Source organism: Panthera tigris, chromosome D3 (genome assembly GCF_018350195.1).
Source record: "Panthera tigris isolate Pti1 chromosome D3, P.tigris_Pti1_mat1.1, whole genome shotgun sequence".
In the NCBI taxonomy this organism is placed as follows: Eukaryota; Metazoa; Chordata; class Mammalia; order Carnivora; family Felidae; genus Panthera; species Panthera tigris.
In genome coordinates, this window is record NC_056671.1 from 77,120,107 (window position 1) to 77,140,840 (window position 20,734).

At 48.8% G+C, this 20,734-nt stretch overlaps 1 protein-coding gene across 2 annotated transcripts in view; it reads left to right on the forward strand.

The window, feature by feature from the left end:
- The first annotated feature begins 2,700 nt into the window (after positions 1 to 2,700).
- Positions 2,701 to 20,734, forward strand: part of SEC11C (SEC11 homolog C, signal peptidase complex subunit) — a 40,997-nt gene continuing 22,963 nt past the window's right edge. Inside the window, exons 1-2 of one of the 2 annotated variants that reach the window (XM_042962367.1) lie at positions 2,701 to 2,755; positions 17,548 to 17,669. The gene's annotated coding sequence lies outside the window, so the exon portion shown is untranslated. Of the gene's footprint in view, positions 2,756 to 16,118; positions 16,215 to 17,547; positions 17,670 to 20,734 lie in introns of those variants that run through there. The other variant, XM_042962368.1, reaches the window with a different exon arrangement.

Here is a 20,734-nt window from a genome sequence, read left to right on the forward strand (position 1 = left end):
ATTTCCTGGCCTACCAATGGGGTTGAATGTTTGTTTTCCATGTGTGTAATGGCCCCATGGAGCTTCTCTTTCAGAGACTGCCTACCATATCCTTTGCCCATTCTTCTCTTGGGTGTTTGCCTTTTTATTATTGATTCTAAGCTGTCCTTTATTTATCCCAAAGACTAATCTTGTTGATTATTTGTGTTGCAAATACTTTCTCCCAATCTGTGGCAACTTTGTATAGGATACATGCTTTACATTTTAATATAGGCAAAATTACCAATCTTTTCCTTCCGACTTGTGCTTTTTGGGGCTTTATTCATGAAATATATATATTTATTATTTTTTTAAAAATTTTCTCCATAGGGCAAAAGGCTCCAGTAAAAATTCCTGATCTCCTGCTACAATGTCCTTTGCTTCTTTGTAAGGTAGATTTGTAAGGTTGGATAAATAATGTAATAAATTTAGGGGCGCCTGGGTGGCTCAGTCGGTTAAGCGTCCGACTTCGACTCAGGTCATGATCTTACAGTTTGTGAGTTTCAGCCCCACATCGGGCTCTGTGCTGACAGCTCAGAGCCTGGAGCCTGCTTCAGATTCTGTGTTTCCCTCTCTCTCTGCCCCTCTCCAGCTTGCACTCTGTCTCTGTCTCTCAAAAATAAATAAGCATTAAAAAAATGAAAATAAAATAAAATAAAAAATAACGTAATAAATTTGTAAGGTTAAATAAATAAATAATGCTCAGTGGGGGAGAGGGGACGATTTTGTCTTCCCAGGGGAGATTTGGCAATGTCTGCTGACATTTTTGTTGTTCTTTCGTGGGTAGAAGCCAGGGATGCTATTCAGGACTACAGTGCATGGGCTAGCTACCCCGGCCCCCATCTAAGAATTCTCTGATAAGTTTAATAGTGCCCAGGTTGAGAAACTGAGTTTAGAAGGATCGCTTTGCTGTGTTCTCAGAAACCAGGAACCCTCAGGTGCAGAGCCCCACATGGAGGGACTTGGCATCGTGTCTGGGGCCGTCAGCACTGGGTCATTCTGTGTTGAACTTGGCAAATACACTCCAGCCAAGTGTGGTCAGTCTACTGCAGGAAACTTGACTGAATCTGCCAAACAACCTAATACGTGCTCGAATCACAATAGAAGGGGGAGGGGTGCTGCAGGACTTTCCCATCAGGTCTTACTGCCATGCTAATGGACCCTAACGTGCATTATTTGTATTATGTGCTGGTTCAAAAGGCACAGCGTATTTTCTGGTCCCGGGCAAATTATGTTTACTTCGTTGTTGATTAAAAAAGTCATGCTCTCAATCTTGATACGGTGTCAGTGTGCCTGTTTCTTCCTTTATAAAATGACAGAGTTTGACAAGTTGAGGGATTCTCAAGTGCCGGTCTGCTTATAGCAGAATCACCTGAAAAGCTTTTGACACGTACAGGTTCCCAGGATAAACTCCTGGGGATTTGCAGGTGGGGTGGGACTCAGCAGTGTGCGCTTTTCTCGAAAATTCCCGAAGGATTCTAGTAAGTAGCTAACCATGCTTTTGAGGCCCTGGACCCAAAGAGTGACAGGATTCGTTCTATGTCACAGAGTCTGAATTAATGACTCTCATGTGCAAACAGCAGCTTCTCTAAGACATGCACCGTGTTTGGCTCAGAGGGACATTTCTCATGTCCCAAGGGACTCCCTACAAGGCTCCCTCTGGGAGTCATAGTCAGTTGATCAAGCCACCAGGTATCCCTTGGCCAAAGATGGCTTCCACAGCCAAAGATGGCTTCCATAGGCAGCCTCCATTCACATTTGGATGCAAATGGGCACTCACAGATTCACTCACCCATTCCTTCGGGGGCTGTATGATCCACAAATGTTTATTTGCTCCTGTCACGTGCCAGGCACCGTGCTAAGCACTGGGAATACAATGTTGACAAATACAGACGCAATTTCCGCTCCCTTTGATGGATAGTATCCCAGGTGGGGGTAATAATAAACACCACCAGACATACCTAATTACAGCTTAGGTGAGAATTAAGAAAGCCTGACCCTCACTGCGAGGCCGTGGAAGGAATCTCTGAGAAAGGAGCCTTAAGCTGAGATTTGAAAGACAATAATAACAGCTGTGTTGAGCGAGGACCATTACACGCCATATGCTGTTCTAGGCACTTTGTGGAAACCAAGGCATTTAATCCTAACACAGCACTCTGAGCTAAATGCTGTTCTCATCCTCATTTACCCATGAAGGTGGGCTGCGAGGGGAGGGGAGGGACAGCTGGGAGCTGGAGTGTAACGGGGGGCTTGGGGGATAGAAAGACAGCAGGTTCGCAGTCGTGGAGGATCCTGGGAGGACTTCCGCGTTTCCTCAGCACTTGAAGGAACATGAGGACCACGGACGTTTAAGGGAGAGCTCACAAACAGACCTGGCAACCCGGGGTTCCTTCAAATGTCCTTCTGTGCAGCTTTGCTCAGTCTCCCTGCATCTCCCCAGAAGGCCCCCTGGCGCCCTCCAGGTTCTACCGACATGCTCAGGGACTGCACAGGTCTGGGCCAGAAACCACCGAGTCCTTTCCAGAGGTTGGCAGACCATGATTTCCGGATCTGTGCTGGGAATGGGATGGACATGTGCACAGAGAGCTGGTAATTCTTCCTTCGGCATCAGATGAAGCCCATGACCTCATAAAGCCTTCTGAGACACGGAGGAGCCCCTGCTTGGGAAACGTCTTCAGTTACAGACCATGACCTCAGACAAATGTGCCTCAAGTCGCACAGCAAATCAGTGTCCCACGTGAGTAATCGAACCAAGTCTTATGAGGGAGCGTCCCTTATTCTGAATAGATGCCCCACGACTGTCTCTGCATTGGAAAGGCGAGCATAACCCATGATCTCACTCCCTGAAACCTCTAGGACGGATTTTATAAGGGTCTATTTTACAAGAGACAGGAGCCGGTGAAGTGTTCAGGTATTCTATCCTTCATTGCCTGCTCTTGGGAATGTTGGAGAAATACCATTTAACTTAATTAGGAATGCTAATTACATTTTAAAAGTCCAAAAGGTTGTTTTCCATCCCTCGTGGGCCTGAGGTACAGACGTTTGGTTGGTGAAGTCACTATTCCCGGTTTCCAGAATTTGGTGTGTGTGTTACTATTTGGGGCGAGGCAATTGAGCAGGTTGTAACGGCTGCGCTGAAAAGGATAAAGAGGCCGGGCATACCGAGGCAAAAGCAAATAGCGGCAGAGTTTCATCGAGGAGCAGGTGGGGAGGTGGGGACAGAGGGACCAGATGGGAATGGCATGGCGGCGGCAGAGTCGGCCCGTGTGGCTGCAGGAAGCCGTGCAACTGGCTGGGACTGGAGGGAACGGGAAGGCGCCTTGGCTACTCGGGAAATGGATTTGCGGCGAGAGCTTCTCTTTCCCCAGAGTGTAGGAAACTGGACCGAATCTGCCGAACAACCTAATACGTGATCGAATCGCAATGGAAGGGGGAGGGGTGCCGCAGGACTTTTCCATCAGGTCTTACTGCCGTGCCAATGGGCCCTAACCGGGTCCCAGCTGGGAGCGTAGGAGTCGTGTCCCCTCGGAGGGTCTCCCGGGTGGGGAGTGGCTGCTGAGTGTGTGATCTCCGGCCTTCTGGTCTCCTGCTGCCCGCCTCCTCGGTCAGCAGGATGCCGTCGGGGCACAGCCCACTGTGTTCTGGGGTGTGAACCCTTCTCCTAGGAACGCGGAGCAGACGCGAGTTCGTGTGGCCCTTCTGTGGTTTAAGGCTCCGCCTTGTCGGTGGCCGAGCTGCTGCTCTCCGGGAGGGTTCCAGACAGATCCCTCCACCAATGGTGCCTGCTACCAGAGCAAGAGCACGACCAAAAGCTTGATGCTTCCACCGTCACTCTTTGGTGACGGTCGCGCGGGGTGCGATCGTTGTCGCGCCTGGGACTCCCTCTGAGAGGATCTTGCCTACAACTTCCCTGTCCCCGCCCCCGCCCCAGACGCGTCAACGGTTCCCCTGGTCTCGCTCCTCCCAAGCTTCTAACCATGCAGCCAAGTGGTTAGTCGCTGCCCAGGAATTAGTGAGGGGCCGTGTCTGACCACGTCTGCTTTCAGGAAACCCAGAGTCCTGCTCAGTGCAAGGGTTCCTCTGTCCTTACAGGGCCTGCCCCGCGGTGGGGGTTAGGACACTGTATCAGCCTGCTGCCTTATTTCAGACTGTTGTGTGGAACCTTCCGAAGACCGGACTCAACTTCTTCTTAGTCAGCTAATCCCAGGGATCCCCCCGTGACTGACATCGTGGCCGAGGGGAGAAGGCGGGGGAAGTGTGGCTTGTCCAAGGCCCCCTTGCTGTGCTCCCACGTGGCCTTTCCCTGGGCACACATCTCCGGCCTCTCTCCCTCTTCTTGTAAGGCCACTAAGTAATTCTCTTGGATGAGGGCCCCGCCCTGATGACCCCATTTAAGCTTACTTGCCTCTTTAAAGCCCTGTCACCCAATATAGTCACACAAGAGGGGTTAGGGCTGCAACGTCCAAATTCTCGGGAACATAATTCAGCCCCTAACAGTACTACGCCAGCTGCAAAGGAACCTAAGAGAGGTCATGTCTGGCTTCCTGGGCTCTACAGAAGAGAGGTTAGAGGTTGAGAGGGATAACCCGGGCCCAACCCCTCTGTGTCGCCAGCAGCTGCTAAGGATCCCTGTCAGCGACCCTCAGCCAGGGAGCCCTGCTGCCCCACCAGGGCGCGGCTCATGTGGCTTCGTCTCCAGTGGGGGCCTCGGCCTCTTTGGGCTCAGCACAGAGGTAATGCAAAGCAGCCTCGGTTTTCCTGGGCTCAGGGAAAGTTTGGTGCGATCTAAGAATATGCTTCTGGCTAGCAGTGTTGACCCTAACCTTCCTCCTCCACCCTTGGGAACAAGCAGCCACCCTCAGCCTCTCCTTACACACTGTATCATAGCGACCGAGCTTCTGGCACACCCCCACCGTCCCCTGGCTTCTCCACGTCAGCTTCCAGAAGCTTCCAGAGGCTTCCAGTCTCTTTGAAGCGGATACTATCACGATCCCTGTTTTTGGTCTCAGGACCCCTTTGCACCCTCAAAATTGTCTGGGAGCCACGAGCCTTTATTACGTGTGTTGCCGCCATCGAGGCTCACTGCGTTGGAAACTAAAACCGGAGAAAAAATTTAAACATTTATAAACACGTTTAAACCGAACAGCAAGTCTACTACATCCTAGCAGAACATATTTTTATGGAAAATACCTGTATTTTCAAAACCAAAAATAATAGTAAGAGGAATGTCACTGCGTTACAGTCGGGGAATCTCTGCCACGTCCAGCTTCACAGAAGATACATCGGCGTCTTATATCTGCCCCTGCTGACAGCGTGTTGCGATATCGCACGTCAGGGACATTCTGGAAATCTCCAGTGTATACTCATGAGGGAATGAGGGTAAAAACTGGAAATAATGTCTTGGTATTATGATAATAGCCTTGACCTTCTGGGTCCCCTGGAAGGCTCTCAGGTCCTTGGGGTATAAGGGGGGGGGGTACCCAAATTACACGTTGAGAATCAGTGCTCGAAATCGATATGCAAATTAGAGCACTGAATGACTGTTGTCTAGCCTGCGTGAGAGAGGAGCTCCGTGATGTAGCCTGATACCCACAGCTTCTGAGCAGGAACTTCTGACAGCAATGCTGGACATGGGAGGAGGCACACCAAGTCTTAGGGGACGGGGCAAAGGAGAAGAGAAAAGACAGAGACGGACAGCCAGAACACCCTTGACTGAGACTCAAAAGGAAGAATGAAAACCTCCTTACATAATATGGAAAATCTCAGAAAGAGGGCGGCACGTAGATAAGCCAGAATGACAGCATAAGGAGTTCTTTGCTGGAAAATACGGGAAGAGAAGCAGGAAGGAAGCAAGGCGAAGGAGAGGCAAAGGACAGCAGCTCGGGCGTCCGAAAGGAGCAAAGGGAAGGGGTTTCTCTTCCGTTTTGTTTTAAGTAGATTCAGAATCTGGATTCACAAAGTCTAGGGAAATCAGTATGACCTGCTTGGACGATTTCTCTTACCTCTTTTTGCACAAGACACTATGAAGCAACAGCCATAGCAACAGTTTCAGAGCCGGGGAAACATCTGTTTTGTGGCAGGCTTCCACCCCCTTCCCCCCTTTTAGGGGAGAAGTCAGTTCTGGTCTCTTGCTCCCTTTGATTTGAAGAAAGAGATGTACAGAATCCAGAAGAAAGCTTTAGCTGCATGTGCTCAGGCGGCCACGAGAGGGCAGCACCCGAAAGACCAGTGCAGGGTCCCTTTGCCATGTTGAAACTCACCAGAAGCTTCCTAGGAAAACTGTCGCCTTGTTGCTGGGCTAATTAGAAGAGTCAGAGTATTCATGGTGTCCTCTTAAATGGGCAGCCTGCTAGGGAACTCAGAACATCATGAGGACCGGAATAAGGTTTCCACCGAATCCTTTTGGAAATGTATCTCTTACTTCTAATCGAATTTGTCCTTTTCAACTGAAAACAGCTTATAATCTTCTCAGTGATTTCCACTGCCTTTTTTTTCTGAGGAAGTTGAAATGCACATTATGCTTCATTTGGTTTTCAGTTGTTAAGATGAGGACAGCCTGTCACACTTGACCTCAAATTCCTGGATCTTTAACACCCGGTGCATCAGACAAATGCCCAGATGTGTCCTTTCCACCTCCACCCCTCCCCATCCCCCACCTAAGCTAAGGACAATGCTGGCTCCTTGGTGATGGAAATCTTGGTGGAGGGCGCTGGTGTCCCTGGGTCAGAGGACAGCTGGGAGAACTGCTCAGCCCCAGGCTGATCTAGGGGTTCCAGGACCTGTGATCTGACCCGACTGTGGGGCCAGCTCTGAGATATCACGAACTTAAGGACAAACCTGGAGCCCGAACCCCCTTGGGAGTCTGCGTGCCGAGGGACTTGGTGGCCGGGGCAGAGGCAGAGCCCAGGGACGTGTATCTAAGTCCTTTGCTCTAGCGTCGCCCCCAGACCAGCAGCGGCAGCACCTGCGAACTTGTCAGAAACGCAAATTCTCCGGCTCTGTCCCAGACCAGCTGCACCGGAGAGGGGGACGCGGCCCAGCAGGTAGTACTTCCGCGGGGCCTCCAGACAATTCTGATGCTCGCTCAAGTCTGAGAGCCAGCAAAGCAGTATCTCAGTGGCAGTGCTCACGGCTGCCAAACCAGGTGAAGCCTGACGTAAGTTGTGGAGGAAACACGAGAGAATATAGAGAAAGAAGAAAAACAGAAGAAAAGCGTCTTGGAGCAAGCCCAGAACGGAAGGGCTTCTCCCGGCCCGCACGGGCACGTGGAAAATGCTAGTTGCACCTGCTTTGCGATACTGTCAACAGCTTCCTATCTGTCCGGAGCCTCCCACTCTGGCGTGTCCGATTTGTTTGGCCAAAGACAACCTTTGTGGCAGTGACCTTTTACCCAGCTAATACTGCTCCCCTCACGGCCTCCAAAGCACACAGAGAACTCGGAGGGCTGATGAAAATCTTTAAAGGCTACAAAACACTAAAGCCTTCCCAAACACTGTGCACTTGTCAGAGAGTCTTTCTCTTTATTGGGATTTCGGATTATTGAAAGGTCATCTGGGGCCTGTTCCTGGAGGGATTACAATAAAACAAAAGAGAGAAGGGCATATTGTGATGCGCGTGGTGCTCTGTCCTCCCTCAACTAGTCTCGCTTGTCCCATCACAGCGCGGGCAGCCAGTGGGAAGAGTCCGAAGTCATTCCAGAAAACAGCACTATGAGCCCGGGGTGGGGGATGGGGGGGCGCCGAAGCGGATCAGGTGGTTAGCTCGCACTTCTCCCCAGAATGAGAAAGTTCTCCAGGGGGAAGCGATTCCTTCCGGGCTTCGGCAGCTCTCTGGCTGCCGGAGGTGCATGTGACTGCCTCAGGCCTCAGTTTCCCTTTCTGGACAACGAGAACTTCAGGGCCTTAGTGCCTCCGACAGCCCTATGCCCCTTCCGCCCATCCCTGTTCCTTCTCTCTTCTCTCCTTGCTCCTTTCTCTGCACAGCCACCTTCGATTTCCTGCTCTAATCCACATAGTTCGTGCTCTTTTCACACTCTTGATTTTCATTCAATCGGGCAAGCGACTTGCCCATCTTGTGCGCCCCGCAAGAGCTCTGCCTTGAGGTACAGTGGCACTGGAAGTTAGAGGCCCGGATTTTGAATCTTTAGGCAAGCCACGCGAGTGGAGCCTCAGTTTCCCCATCTGTGAAGTGCTCGCCACACACGCCCGACAGGACCGTCCCCTTTCATCCACACAACCAGGTAGTAAACGACCCTGTGAAGTCGACAGTCAACATCCCTGTGTTACAGCTCAGGGAAGTGAGGTTCCGAGGAGTTGAGCGAGTGCCCCAAGGTCACACGGCCGGTAGACGACAGAGCTGGGATTGCAATCAGGCTGGGCCCCCAGCGCTTCTCCTCACTAACGCCGGCTCTTCCCGCCTTGCAGTTTTGCTGCGAGAAGGACACGACGGGGCGTCCGTGAGAACCTTCTGAAAAAGCTAAGCCCCACATAAAGGGAAGGAAGGATGTGGCAGATTTTCTCCAGGCTAGGGGGACACCCCGCCTTCCATCCTCACGCGGTTGTCCCTTGTTGTGAGGGAGACACACACTCTCTCCTCCGCGCACAAGGGCCGACGCTTCGCAGCCAGGCACGCGGGGGCGGGTCTGGACGCCGTTTCCCAGCCTCCCTTGCAGGTGTAGCCACGTGACCGAGCTCCCACCAATAGAAGACGAGCGGAAGCGTGCGTGCGGGCAGGAGGCATGCGTGACATGCGCTGTGCTTGCTTCCTGGGCGCCTCCTTCTTCCTGCGGCTTGGAAGTCGCCTGGCGGAGACCCGTCCTTGACCGTCCTTGGGGTGACCGCGCCGTGGGAGATAGAGAAGGGGGCCTTCCTGCAGCCAGTTTCGGTTCTTTAACACGTTCTGTGGCGGAGTCTCTGCGCTACAGCAGCCTTACGTAGTCCCAGTGAATACGGATTTCCCCCTCGTCTTGTCTTCCTGCCGCTTCATGCTCTTTCTTTTCCATGTTCACCTTCCGTCTACCTGCAGGGTTCTATAACCAACTCTGCTTGGGGCTTCTTGGCAATCACATCAACACTGGAGCTCCCTCCTTACCTTAGTTAACGGGAGTGAGAGACTATGAGCCTCATTGCCTCCCTCTCAGAAGATCAATCGCAGATAACTGTTAAAAATAAGTTTCTTCTGGGGCGCCTGGGTGGCTCAGTTAACTATCTGACTCTTGATTTCAGCTCAGGTCATGATCTCCCGGTTCCTGAGATCAGGCCCTGCGTCGGGCTCCATGCTGACAGTGTGGAGCCTGCTTGGGATTCTCTCTCTCTCGCCTCTCTCTGGCCCGCCCCTCTCTAAATAAATAAATAAACTTAAAAAATATTTTTTTTTCTAATTATAAAAGGCACACTGGAATTAATAAGCAATTCTAATGGAGTTGCACGATGGAAGGTTAATACACAAAATTAAGTCAGTTTCCAATATAGTGGTAATGACAAGTGAAATTTGAAGTTAAAAACACGATACTACGTGCATTAGCATCCAGAAAAATGAAATACTTAGGTTATAAATCTAACACAGTGTGTGCAAGATGTATATGGGGAAAACTACAAGACTCTGATGAAAGAAATCAAAGAAGTAAATAAATGGAGAGGTAGCCCATGTCCTATTGAGGAAGACTCAATATTTTCAAGGTGTCAGTTCTCCCCAACTTGATCTATAGCTTCAACACTTAACAATAACTTAGTAACTTAAATCCCAGTAAGTTAAAGTTATTTTGTGGATAGCAACCCACTGACTTCTGTGTGTGTGTGTGTGTGTGTGTGTGTGCGCGCTTTTGACTATTTACTTATTGACTTCACCATGCTACAAGAAGTCTGTTAATGATAGCTCGTATTTACTGACCACTTGCTTTGGGTCTGTCCATACCCTGTGCCAAAGTCACCTCTCTCCTTCCTGGACTTTCCCCTCTGCCTGGACTGGGGAGTCACCAGGCCAGTGGTTTGGGGGCCATCACCCCACAGAGGCCTGGGGGGCTGAGGAATCACTACCACTTCCAGCCTCTCCCACAGGTGACTGACACACTGGTTCTAAAGTTCACATGGAGAGGTAAAAGACCCAGAAGAGCTAGCACATTTCTGAAGAAGAAAAACAAAGCTGGAGGACTGACACTGCCTGAGTTCAAGACTCACTATAAATCTGCAGGAATCAAGACCGTGGTATTGGCAACCATCGGAACAGAATGGAAAGCCCAGAGATAGATCCACATAAATATAGTTGACTATTGTTTGACAAAGGAGCAGAGGCAATACAATTGAGCAAAGATGGTCTCTTCTGCAAATGGTGCCGAAACATCTGGACTTTCACAGGCAAAAAATGACTCCAGATACGAACCTTACATCCCTCACCAAAATTAACTCAAAATGGGTCACAGACCCACATGTAAAACGCAAAACTATAAAACTCCTAGAAGATAACGCAGTAGAAAATCTGAATGACCTTAAGCCTGGTGATGACTTTTTAGATAAAACACCAAAGGCACCCACCATCAGTGAAAGAAATAGTTGATAAACTCGACTTCCTTAAAATGAGAAGTATCTGCTCTTCGAAAGACGCTGTCAAGAGAACGAGGAGACAAGCCATGGACTGGGAGAAAAAAGTTGCAAAAGACACGTCTGAGAAAGGACTCTTATTTAAAATATACAAAGAAGTCTTAAAACTCAGTAAGAAGAAAACAAACCACATGGTTAAAAAATAGGCCCGAGACCTTCACAGAGACGCTTCACCCAGGAAGATATCCAGAGAGCAAATAAGGATCTGAAAAGATGCTTCACTGCATTCGTCGTCAGGGAAATGCAGATTGAAACGACCGTGAGACACCACTATATACCTACCAGAATGGCCAAAATCTGGAACACCGGCGACACCAAATACTGGAGAGAATTTGGAGCAACAGGAACTCTCATTCATTGTTGGTGGGAATGCAAAATGGTGTAACGGTACAACTACAATGCGTTGGCAGTTTCTTGCAAAACTAAACGTACTCTTACCGTAAGATCCAGCAATTGTGTTCCTTGGTGTTTACCCAAAGGAGCTGAAAACTTAGGCCCACACAAAACCTGCGCATGGATGTTTATAGCAGCTTTATTCATAATTGCCAAAAGTTGGAAGCATGCAAGATGTCCTTCAGTGGATGAATGGATAAATAAACTGTGGTACATCCAGACAACGGAATATTATTCAGTGCTAGAAAGAAATGAGCTCTCAAGCTATGAAAAGACATCTTAAATGCACGTTACTAAGTGAAAGAAGCCAATTTGAAAAGCCTACATACTGTACGAGTCCAACTGTATGACATTCTAGAAAAGGCAAAACTGTGGAGTAACAGTAAAAAAGATTAGCAGTTTGCCAGGGGTTAGTGGAGAGGGAGGAATGAGTAGGCAGAGCACAGAGGATTTTTTGAGCAGTAAAACTACTCTGTATGAGACCACAATGGTAGATAAATGTCATTACATGTTTGTTAAACCCATAGAATGCACAACCCCAAGAGTGAACCCTAATGCAAACTATGGACTTTGGGTAGTAATGATGTGTTGCTGTGGGTTCATCAACTAACAAATGTTCTACTCTGGTGGGATGTTCACAATGGGGGAGGTTGAACATGTGCTCAACGAGTTGCCGTGAGTCTAAAACTGCTCTCATAACATCCTTAAAAAGAAGCCATACGTGTTCTCAATTCAGAAAACTTGGAGAGGGGCGTCTGCCTGGCTTAGTTGGTAGAGCGCACAACTCTTAATCTCAGGGCTGTGAGTTTGAGCCCCATGTCGGGCATGGAGCCTGCTTAAAAAAAGAAAAGAAAACTTAGACTAGTGAGGCTACAGGAAAAGAAATGAAACGAAGCAATAAATCACTCACAATCCTACTTCCCCAAGCTGTAAAAAGATGACTGTTAACATTTTGGGGTGGAAACTTCCAGGAATTTTGTTTCTATGTACATATCCACTTTTCCCTCTACAAAATTTAAATGTCTGTTTAAATTGGCTTCCAGAGTAACTTTATCACTTTGTGTCTTAATATATCCACATTGCAATTGTTGATTTTTATGTTACAAGTGGTAACTCTAAAAACATATAGGAACATTTTTTCCTTTGGTATTTGAAAAAAAAAATGCCTAGGGGTTCACATAAAAAAGAAAAAAAAAATCCCTCAGTAATGGCATGCGTATAAGAAAAAGTTGGTATCTCAAAAACGTCCCTTAATATCGCTTACCAGGAACTGGTGCCTATTTGTTTATTAAATGTGCCAATATACGTATTTCGTATTCCTGACTCAACAAGTAGAGACAGACACGTTTGCCCTATCAAATCCAGGCAGAGGCGGCCTGGCAGCTGGCCGTGTGGACAGAGATGAGCTGACTGCTTGTGGATTCAGCAACAGGGATTTGTCTCCTCGCAGTGACTGGACTCCTCCCGACCCAGACACAAGCCGACTCGGAAAGAATGCTATGATTTCCCCGGGCTTCTCTGGCTGTCTAGCTTTCTCACATTACTTCTCTGCCGTGTCTTGTGAAAGCGTACAAATGCTCTCGCTGCATCCACTAAGTCTCCAACCTGTAGACCGGCGGGGACCTGCGCCTGGCCCTCAGGCGTGGGAAGATGGGAACACGATTTCCTTTCATTCCCCCACTAGAGTGGGGCCAATATCTAATCAATTTCTAGGGCGGCCTGCTCTGGTTCACCATTGCAAAAGGAGAACTTTCACTTGCTGCTGCCAACAGGGCGAGTGGGTTTAGTTAAGCCAAGTGGGGTGGGGGGTGTTTCCCAGAGGGGAGAGGAGGAGGGTGGTATTTTCATCAGGTTGTGGGAGTGAGCCTATTGAGGAGTTAGCGTGGATTGAGGACCTACCATGTACCGGAAGAGGTGACAATCCCTTTATTTATTTATTTTTTTTTTTAATGTTTATTTATCTTTGAGAGGGAGAGGGACAGAGCGCCAGTGGGGGAGGGGCAGAGAGACGGGGGGGGGGGGGGGAGACACAGAATCCCAAGCGGGCTCCAGGCTCTGAGCCGTCAGCACAGAGCCTGACACGGGGCTCGAACCGACAAGCCGTGAGATCATGACCTGAGCCAAAGTTGGACGCTTAACTGACGGAGTCACCCAGGCGCCCCCAGAGGTGCTTTGCTCTTGTCCCCGCAGGTAAGGGACCCCCCCCCCCCCAGCACTTCTGACTCAGATCTACTGAGGGCTGGAGCAGAGCACAGCAGGGAGGAGAGCAGAAGGGAGTCATCCTTGTCTGGGGGCACAGCTTCTCCTGTGTTTCTGACATAGGATTTCTGGCACCCTCTTTTGTTTGAATGGTCCCCCAAAACGTAACACGGCTACAGCAGAACAGGCCTGTGGGATGGAACATTGCTGACATTTGCTGGCAACGCCCCTCCCTCAAAATCCAATCAATGGTGCCGTTGGGGCCCAAAGAGATGATCTGAAATTGGCTGGGACCTGGTGAGTGGCCAACAGCCCCCACTCAGAATAAGGCTGTGGCTGTCTTGTGCGTGAGGCTGTTTCCATCTCCACCCACGTGGCCTGCCTGAGTGCTAAGGGACCAAGGGAGAGTCTGGTGTCCCTACCGGTCTTCAAGTCCAGGCAGGTGCACGTACCTACCTCTTATCTCCGTTGTCTTGACCCTTCCCCAAGAAAGAGTTCTAGAAGTTCCTCTAATGAGCTAAATGTTTTCCTTAGGGTCAAGGCCTTCTTGTTTGTCACTTCCGGGGTCGTTTGTCTTCAAAACGGCGCGTGCAATATTGCATTTGGGCTGTGGCCAGACTTCTCCCCACTTCCCGACCTGCTTCTCCTGGACCTCAGGGAAGTCTGGCTGGCCTCCTGCTCATCCCGGATTCCTACTGTTTTTCAATCCCTGATGGTCCTGACTCCCTCCCCAATATCCATGTTCTTCTCTAGGTTCTCTTTCAACCGAAATGGGAAAATCTCAAATCTGAGAAAAACCCAAGATAAGAGGGAGCTGGGGCTGGCGTGGGTGTATGCAAGAAACCACACGTGTTTAATCTGAAGGAAATAGGTAGAGAGACATCTGCTGACGTTCAGTGGTTTCTGAAGGTCTCAGGTCGTATTTGAAGCCTGGCTTCTGATCAGCACGTGCCTCTAATTCAAGACCATTCAATGGGTTGCTGAAGACAGACCGGATCTGCCTTGGTTCCTTCTTCCCAAGGCTGCTCACCTTGGTCGTAGTTGAAAAGGCATCTGATTTACACAACTGGCTTGGCCTTCTCCAAGGAATATTTTAGTTAAATTGTGTTAGAACGGGGCGGGGGGTGGGGAGGGAGGGGTTCTTCTCCCTGGAGAGTCTTTGGGGTTACATGGATGCTTTGGGCAGGAAAAATGGAATCATCGGGGGTCACAAATCCCACAGTCCACCAAGCCCCAGAACGCAGTGCTGAGGAACAGAGTCCCAAAGCCTTGTGTTTGGGATGCTGACCTTCTCTTGAGGTTATTCCCTTTCTTCTACTCGGCTTCCTGTTCTCACTTCTCCTGCTACTTACGACTGGATCGAGTGGCAGTCTCCGGAACTTTGCATAGTTTACGGGCGTGGGCCAGAGTCTGGAGAATTTTGATCTTTCCTGAACCGCTTATATTGATTTTGTGGCGGTGTGAGGTATAATGAACGAAACAGGCATTACGAGTCCCCCCTTCCCCCTGTAAATCAGCGTCGAGCGAGGGAGGTGCCGGTGAGTGGGATCAATAAAACGCAGAGTTGACAAATAGGGGACAACTGATGTGGATGTGGAATTAATTCCTCTCATATTTCTGATCACGGAGCATGGCTAGACAGCACAGTATATTCTTTTGCACAGCATACGTTTCATGGATGGCTTTTACATAAATGATCCTGCTCATTCTTCCATAAAGTAGGGAGGCCTGGTGGCCATCCCATTTCATGCACGAGGGTGCTGAAGCTCGGGGGTCACCCTGCGTGCGGGTTGGCACCCGACTAGGGTAGGGTTGGACCCTCTTCTTCTGGTCCTAGCATAGGACTCTTCACCATACAATGTGTCTCTTTTCTTCCATCAGTTTGCTTGGGTTTTGTTTTGACAAAAGTAGCACGACTTTTTCTCTAGACAGAAGTGGAACCCAGTGAATACAGTAATTCTTTTTGGTAAATAAAATAACCAAGGGCCAAACTGATCTAGCTGCTATGGTGTAAGCAGCTTGGAGACGTGCCATCATTTGAAGAGATCTTAAGTTGTCTTTTGGGAACCAGGTACTGTGCCAAACTATCGAGTTCACTCCTCGCGGCTCCCCACAAGATGGGCAGAGTCTCCTAATTTTAGAGACAAGAAACCGAGGGTGCACGAGGTTGAGAAACTTGTCCGGGTTACTCACCTTGTGTTGCGAGATGAACTACATCTCCCTAAAATTCATGTGATGGGGCCTGAAGCCCAAGACTTCAGAATGTGGCCCTATTTGGAAGTAGAGTCATTGTGAAGGTAATTAGTTAAGAGGAGGCCATCCTGGAATAGGGTGGAATTGTAATCAACGGGACTGGTGTCCTTATAAAGTGGGATATTGGGGTACGGCCACGCCCACGGGAGAATGCATTGTGAAGACGAAGGCAGAGATTGGGGTGATGGGACAGAAGAAACCCCAAGATTGCCAGCAAACCTCCAGAAGGGAAGAGATTGGCATGGAACAGATCCTCCTTCACAACCTTCAGCTAGAAACACCTTGATCTTGGACTTGCAGCCTCCAGAACTGTCTTCTTCTGAGAGAGTAAATTTCTGTTGCTTAAGCCCCCCCCATCGTCACCCTTTGGGATGGTGGCTCTCGCCAATGAATACACCTGGCACGGGGTGGAACCAGGCAGCAAATCCAGGCTGGGCTCCAATGTCCCTGCTTTGGACTGTGAGGACAAGGCGTGCCATCAGCCAGCTCGAAAGACGGAATCCTAAACAACACATTAAAAATATACTTCCGAGTGTTTTAGAAGAACCACTAGGGAAGAGGAGAGGCAGTGTTGGCTGAATTGAGCCCCCAAGACTTTGTTTCCCATGCCTTCTGTTTTCCTGGCACAGGCAGCGAGAAGATGAACGGTTGTTGCCAAGTTCGACGATGGATGCCGAGAAGGGCAGCGGGCACGTGGGGAGGGCCCTCTAAATGAAGGGCTCCCCAGACGCTTCCACACAATTTCTGGACAAACAGGTAATTACAAACCATGGTTTCGTCCCTGCTCTTCACCAGCTGGCCTTTATTTGCAGTTTGCAAAGGTTGGTCCTTGGCAATTTCAGGTCCTCGCTTCAATTCAGGAAAACACTTCTGCTAATAGCCCTTCAGCAGCTTCGTGGAGACAAACGCACCTAAATGCCTTATCTGCTTTTTTGCCAGATACTTAGTTGGAAGGCTATACTAGTGTAAAGACGCCTAGCCAGCAAGGCGACTGACGTGATGGGAAATACGCTGTTTCACAAATTCAAATACAGTTCCGCCGATTAAAGGCACCAAAGATGATCTGCTCTTCAAATACTGAGAGCATGTGTGGATTTAGACCCTTGTTCCAAGTGTAGATCATTTTTTTTTATGTTTATTTAGTTTTGAGAGAGAGAGAGAAAGAGACAGAGAGACAGAGCATGAGTGGGGATAGGGCAGAGAGAGAGGGAGACACAGAATCCCAAGCAGGCTCCAGGCTCCGAGCTGTCAGCACAGAGCCCGACGCGGGGCTCGAACCCCCAAACTGTGAGATCACGACGTGAGCCGAAGTTGGGCGCTTAACCAACTGAACCACCCAGGCGCCCCAAAGTAAAGTATTTTCTGATGACTTCTGCCCCATTCCTTGTCAATGGCATCATGCACAATTTAAGATATACATGGTTATTTTTATATAGAGCCCAATTTGGGCACCTGGGTGGTTCAGTCGGTCAAGTGACCGACTCTTGGTTTGATCTCAGGTCATGATCTGACAGTTCCTGAATTTGAGCCCCACATTGGGCTCCGCAGCTGGCAGCACGGAGCCTGCTTGGGATCTCTTTCTCTCCCTCTTTCCCTGCGTCTCCCCCACTCATGCTGTCTCTGTCTCTCTCAAAATAAATACACAAATTTTTTATACTAGCCACTTGGTAAAAACTAAACCAAACCCAAACCAAAATAATAACAACATTCTCCCACATCATTCTTTAAAAAAATTGTTTAATATTTATTTATTTGAGAGAGAGAGAGAGAGAGCTGGAGAGGGGCAGAGAGATTGGGAGACACAGAAGCCAAAGCAGTCTCCAGGCTCCACAGAGCCCAATGCGGGGCTCGAACTCACAAACTGTGAGATCATGACCTGAGCCCAAGTTGGACGCTTAACCGACCTGAGCCACCCAGGTGCCCCGACACTTCTACCATCATTAATGACACTAATGATCAATAATCCATAAACTATATGCCTGAACCCACTCTTTCCAAAATCACATTCCTGTATAGATTCCAGGGGGAAAAAATAAGGAAAGTGTTCACCCAGTTAATTAATATTGACATGTCTATTTATGCATTCTAGTTCCTGAAGAAACATAAGACACAGACCCAACCCACGGAAACCGTTGGGGAGAGAAAAGAGTCAAAGCAGAAACAGTCAAAGGACAGAGCAAGCCAGTGTGGCAAAAGTCTCCAGCCTGAGTAGTAAGTACAGACAGCAGGAGGAAGCAGGGACTCGGGACATGAGTGGCTTTTCTCGCGTCCACCAGAGGGCGGGGGGGAAGATGAGCCAGGAAATCTGTCGCATCATTCCGGGCATATGGCAGGTGTTCAGGCAGTGTTTCCCCCCCGCCCCCCCGCATCATTTAAAGGGCTTCCAAGAAACTCTCCTGCTACCTCCCTCCGCCTTTCTTTGCTTATTTGCATACCGACTGACCTTAAAGTCTGTGTGCGTGACATACGTCGTGCCTGCAAAAGAGCGCATAATGTGCCTTTCGAGTTTCAAGAAAATAAAATCAACATCTATGTGTCCACCGACCATTTTAAGAAGTAAATATTACCACGCCCTTTGAATCTCACAGGAGCCCCACGTTTTGTTCAGAGGTTACCATTCTCCCAACTGTTCGCTGCTTACTCTCCTGCTTCACTTTAGAGTTTTCCCACAAATGTATATATCCCTGAGCCAAACATTACGTCAATTTGCCTGGTTTTGAAAGTTATAGAAACATAATCATACTGCAACTTACTTTTTCTTTTAAGGTTTTGTTTTTTTTTATTTTTTTAAATGTTTATGTATATTTGAGAGAGAGAGAGAGACGGGTTGCGAGTGAGGGAGGGACAGAGAGAGAGGGAGACACAGAATCCGAAGCAGGCTCCAGGCTCTGAGCCGTCAGCACAGACCCCGACGTGGGGCTTGAACTCAGGAGCCGTGAGATCATGACCTGAGCTGAAGTCAGATGCTTAACCGACGGAGCCACCCAGGCGCCCCTGTGAATGCCACTTTTAAAAAATGCCTTTTAGTCAACTATTTTTTTACATTTATGGACTCTTTTTACATTTCATGGCAATGTACTTACCTACACGGGTGGAACAAAACTATGTCCTCCTTTTTTTCTTTTAAACCAGAATGTAACTGGACAAATTGATCGTACAACCTGGGTCAAGCCTGGAGTGTTCTATCAGAGAACCCATCTCGTTGCGTCTGATATGACAAACCCACCGGTGAAAGTGCCTCGTGTCACTGACACTTTAGGGCATTGTCTGACAAGCTTCTTCAAGGTCATCTGACTCTCTGGATAGGGAATTATAGCTTTGTTCCTTTCTCTATTTTCTATTGATTAGGACCCAGAAACCTTACAACTCTGTAAACTTAGATGTTTATAAAAAATACCTGCTGAGGGGCGCCTGGGTGGCTCAGTCGGTTGAGTGTCCGACTTCGGCTCAGGTCATGATCTCGCGGTCCGTGGGTTCGAGCCCCGCGTCGGGCTCTGGGCTGACAGCTCAGAGCCTGGAGCCTGCTTTGGATTCTGTCCCTCCCTCTTTCTCTGCCCCTCCCCTGCTCGTGCTCTGCCTCTCTCAGTCTCTCCAAAAATAAATAAATGTTAAAAAAAAAATTAAAAAAAAATACCTGCTGAGATGCAGAAGATTTTTATCTGGTAAAAGATAATTCTACAAGTTATGACTGTTTTATTTTTTATTTTTTTGCCCTGTAGGATATTAAGCCATTAAAAAAGTATAATTCAGAAATCACAATCCAGTATTTTATCTATCTCTGTCTATTATCTATCCCTCTATATATCTATCACCTGTCTATTCCACTCACATGAATTTCTTGTATCTCCCCTTACACTGGCTTTATCATTCTACTGATTCTCTCATTAATGACTGAAGTGAAATTTTGACATATGCTCCCTATGTATTTAAATGTGTGTGTTTTTAATGTTTATTTATTTTTGAGAGAGAGAGAGACAGACAGAGTGCAAGCAGGGGACGGGCAGAGAGAGAGGGAGACACAGAATCCAAAGCATGACCTGAGCCAAAGTCGGACACTTAACCAACTGAGCCACCCAGGCACCCCTGAATGTGTGTGTTTTTTAAAATGTTTGTTTGTTTATTTGTTTATTTATTTTTGATAGAGAAAGCGAGCAAGAGAGGGGCAGGGAGAGAGGGAGACAGGGGACCTGAAGCGGGCTCCACACCGACAGCAGAGAGCCCAATGTGGGGCTCGAACTCAGGAACCATGAGGTCACGACCTGAGCCGGAAACTTAACTGACTGAGCCACCCAGGTGCCCCTTGAATGTGTGTTTTAAAAAACATTTTGAAAAGTTAACTTGGATATTCCTATCCCCTGTGCATGTGGCCTAATAAGTCCAAGCTCTAGGCCTACCGGCGACCAAAAAAATACCCGCAGTAGAACTGCTTGCCCTCTGAGTCCAAGCTTGTTTGTCCTTTCTACTATCTGAGGAATTTCTCTATTTTCCTGACAGCTCAACTGTTCATTAAATTAAAAAACAAATTCAGGGGCGCCTGGGTGGCTCAGTCGGTTGAGCCTCCGACTTCCACTTAGGTCATGATCCCACTGTTCGTTCGTGGGTTCAAGCCCCGTGTTGGGCTCTGTGCTGACAGCTCAGGGCTTGGAGCCCGCTTCGGATTCTGTGTCTCCCTCTCTCTCTGCCTCTCCCTGGCCCGCACTCTGTCTCTCTCTGTCTCTCAAAAATGAATAAACATAAAAAATTTTTAAAAAACAAATTTGCTGTGCTGTATTGAAAGGGATCTGTCTGAGTATCTAGGCTGCCATAGTGATCAAAATAGAAGTGCTTCCCACTGATTTGTTAGCAGTTAGATGCTCATTATATTATGCTGACTTTTCTGGGCCAGGAAAAGGCCTCTTTGCTCTCTGGGTTCCCCATCCTCTGTACTTCTGCTTCATCCTGGGGGGGCCCTGGAGGATGGGAGAAAGGCTGGGGTAGGAAAGAGAAGGGTGGGTACATTCTGAGCCCGGGCCTGGTACCGAGGGAGGGTATGGGTGGCCAGAGGGCAACATAGAGGCGGTGAATGAGGGAAGAAGCAAAGGAAGGAAGATAGCCCCGCAGGAGGGCAAGGCCACACCCATGCCCAAGGGAGTCCCTGTAGTGAAGCTCAGGATTGCAATGCGACCAGAGCTATCTAAGGGTAAAGAGGGGCTCATGCTGAACAGCAACAGGAATAAAACTGCAGCCTCCTGAGCAGTGGGCAGGGCGGTCCCTGCCGTCCCCTGGCTGGAGGCACC